The following is a 3,781-nucleotide window of genomic DNA, read 5'->3' as shown; positions in this document are numbered from 1 at the left end:
AGTTGAAAAGAAACAGAATTTGCAGGTTCAAAATTAACTCTTTACATCCAAGTGACACCTCCAGGTGCATCAGCAGTTAACTCCTACTGACACCTCAAGGTGTCAAATATCACTTGTTCATACTTGCATCAATAATTCCAAAACCATGGTACATACAAGGTTTTAAAAGATTTCATCTTAAAGCTTACACAAAGGCAAACTCAACTGCATTAATATTTGTCCTCTGTCTAGTGCAAGTGAAGAGATATTAACTGCTGTTTTATGATATTAATGTACATAGATATAATTTTCATTTTTTCTAAATATCTCCACAACCAACACAGACAGAACTCCTTAGCCTCATATGAAAGCTCTTGGCTAGATGAATAAAATGCTGCTGATGGTATGTGTGTAAATTGAATTGTTGCTGAGATACTGTAAGTTGTTTACTAAATATTGCCAACATAACAGTTAATGTGTTTACTGCAACTTACAAAATTCAGTTAAGACCTAGAACCTAAAGAATACTACCACTATAAAAATAGTTTGTGCTGAAGGGTTTGCCATTTATACTTCTTTCATAACCCTATGGTCCCAGACACACAAACATTTGTTTGAAATGTGAGGACATAATTTGAGTCTGTCAAAAGGCTTAGGCTCCGCCCATTGGAGTATGGCACATGCTGGCGTCCCTTGATCTTCTTAGTTAGAAACCTCTACGGTCTCTCTAACTGCTGCAGGTGCTTTGTATGGTACATGCCCAGTGGGACGTTATACTCAGTAATGGGCCATATTAGTGCTGAGTTTAGAGGGGGTTATAAACTCTTTTGCTCTCAAGGTGATGCCTTTACTAATCAAGTGCACTACATAGAAATTCTTCTTTACTACAGTAGACACATGGTGGTCCAAATTAAGGTTGCAGTCAACTTGTGATCCCAGGTCCCTTACCACTTTGTGGGAACTTAAGGTATTGTTGTCGATTTGATAGTGTGAAGGGACATTGTTTGTGCTGAGGGGAATGCTGATGCATTTTTTTTCTTTCAGTTTGAGACCATGACTAAGACACTAGTCGATGATTTGCATAAGACCCACCTGGATTATACTGACATAATTTGGGGATTCAATAATTGCACCCAGTTTGCAGTTGTCTGCAAACTTGGTCAGCCACAACCCCTTAGTTTTGACCTGAACTTCTGAGAAGTATATACCAAACAGTAGGGAGCCCAGCACTAACCCCTGTGACACTCCACTGGTAACAGGTCTGCTGGTTGATGTGGAGTCACCCACTTTGATAGTGTGCCAGGTTTGTGAGCCAGTTGGCAACCCATCTTAAAACAAAGGGGTTTACATTCAGTTTGCTAAGTTTATCAGTAATGACTGAGTGTGGTATTGTGTCAAAAGCCTTTGCAAAGTCGAGGTATGCTTTGTGCATAGTTATGCTCTCGTCAATGGCCCTGGTCACATTTTCAAAAAATCCACCAGATTTAACAGGCAGGATCTGCCCTTGTTGAAGCCAAATTCGGTAGGATTCAGGGTTTGGAGGTCTCCTATGTCTTTATTTATGAGGTCCATAATGATACATTCCATGGCCTTACAGATGAGGCTGGTCAGGCTTATGGGTCTGTAATTCCCTGAGTTTGTTGCTAGGCTACCATTGTGGAGGGGATTAACTGTTGCTGTTCTCCATTCCACAGGAACAAAGTCTGTGGTTAGACTATGACTGAAAAGGGTACTTAATGGTGATGCTAGTTCATGTTTTAGCCTGTTTAGAAGACAGTCTGGGATGCCGTCTGGTCCCATAGAGGCTGGGTTTTTTGCCTTAACAAGGCTTTGATGACCTGTTCTTCAAATATGTGGGGTGGGGTGGGGGAGTTTGGGAGAAGGCTTTTTGACAGGTTTGGAGGGGATAAGGGAGTGAAATTTTCACCAAATCTATCCACTAGCAGGTTTGCTATCTCTGTGGGGTCAGTGTGTGTGATACCGTTGGTCACTAATTATGCACATGCTTAGGCCCTGCCTTTTAGGCTATGTATATAGCTGTGAAAGGCCTTATGTTTGACTGTGCTTGCTAAGTTTTTCTCAAAGAAGCCCTCAGAGGATTTGACAAGTTGTCTTATTTGCCTGTTGAGGCTGAGGAAGGTGCTTTTCCATTGTTGAGGTCTCGCCTTTGTTTTTTTGGATGGCAGCTTTTTGCATTTATTGTAAAGTTTGTTGATGCTGGATATCCACCAAGGTGCCTTATTTTACTTGGGGCTCTCCCTTTGATTCTTTCTGGTACAGCTGAGTCTATGCACTTATGCAAGTGACTGTACAGGGCTGTAGTGTAAGCTTCTGTGTAGTTACCACTTCCAGCTGGGGGTGGGGCTTGGAATGCATTTATACATTCACCAAGGAGTGCATAGTTTGCCTTGGTTAAGTTTTTTAGTCTGATTTCATCTATTGTGAGTTCTGGTGTTAGTGTCAGCTCAAAGGTGACTGATTTGTGGTCAGATTTATCAAATGAGGGTCCGGCAGTTGTGGTAGTGCATCTGTTTGACATGCTGGTGAGGACCAGATCTAGTATGTTCGTTCCTCTTGTCGGGGTATGAACAATATATTCCAGGGCATTTGAGTTAACAAAGTCAAGAAACTTTTAAGCTAGCAAGTTAGGGTTAGCATAGGTTTCCCAGTTGATAGTGGGATAATTGAAATCCCCCATAACCAGAGTGTTCGATAATATTTGGTTTGTGTCCAGGTGGTCCTGTAGGGTTCATGCGCATCATGACCCATGGAAGGGGATCTATAACTGGCTATGACTTAAATGGGGGTCTTACGCACCATAACCTCAACTTGGAGTAACTCCATAGATCTGTCCAGTCTAACAGTATGGGAGGTGAATTTATCTCTAATGTAGATAGAAACACCGCCTCCTTTGGTTCTCACATGTTCATTTTGTGGTCTGAAGGTGTGGAAGGCACTGTAGTCTTGCAAGGCCATGGTACTCTCTGAGGCCTTGAAAAAGGTTTCCGTGACTGCACAGACATCTACATCTTCCAATGATAGAAGTGCTTCCAGGGTGTGCAGTTTTTGGTTTAAGCTCCTAGCATTTAGTAGTATAACCCTTCTTTTGTTATGATTGGCATATTTCACGTCGTTAAGTTTGGTTTCAAGACCTTGCCTAAATACTATGGAGGAGGTAATAGCCCTTGTCAGCACCCGAATACCTAGAGGTGTCAGGTGCAAACTGTCTCTGGCAAAGCAGCGACGTTGGCCGATCATGGCTTTCCAGGTTGACAGGAACTTGATCCCCTTTGAATGATACCAAACACTAAGCCAATTATTGAAATCAATCACTCTAGAACAGAAGAGAGCAAGCTGCCTGTTCAGAAGGGAGGCAAAACGATATACCTGAGGAATCCAGAAACATGTCTCTGTGAAGCATCCATTCATGAGCCTGTGTTTTAGACCTTCTCAGAGAGTCTCTCACTAGATTGTGCTCTGAAGGAATGTATACTGCCTGAAGAGTTAATTGATAACTGAGAGCCACTTCCCAAACATGAAAAGCAATCCCACAGAGGAGGTAAATTTCATACCTCCCTCTCTATCTCTCTCTCTCTTACACACACACCTCTCAGTGGCTCTACAAACACCTGCAGTAGGGGCCTAAATCGACACCAATAAAGTCTCCTAACTCGGTGTATTCCCTGTATATGGACTAAATTATCACTACAGGTAAAATAAAGTACTACTTAAATTACCTCTAACACTAATCTTGATGACTGCAGAGTTAGACTCAAATTTACTCCAGGATTGTTATGTACAG

Source organism: Protopterus annectens, chromosome 14.part0 (genome assembly GCF_019279795.1).
Source record: "Protopterus annectens isolate FY-2018-M chromosome 14.part0, PAN1.0, whole genome shotgun sequence".
Lineage (NCBI taxonomy): Eukaryota > Metazoa > Chordata > Ceratodontiformes > Protopteridae > Protopterus > Protopterus annectens.
This window is presented reverse-complemented; position numbering follows the sequence as displayed.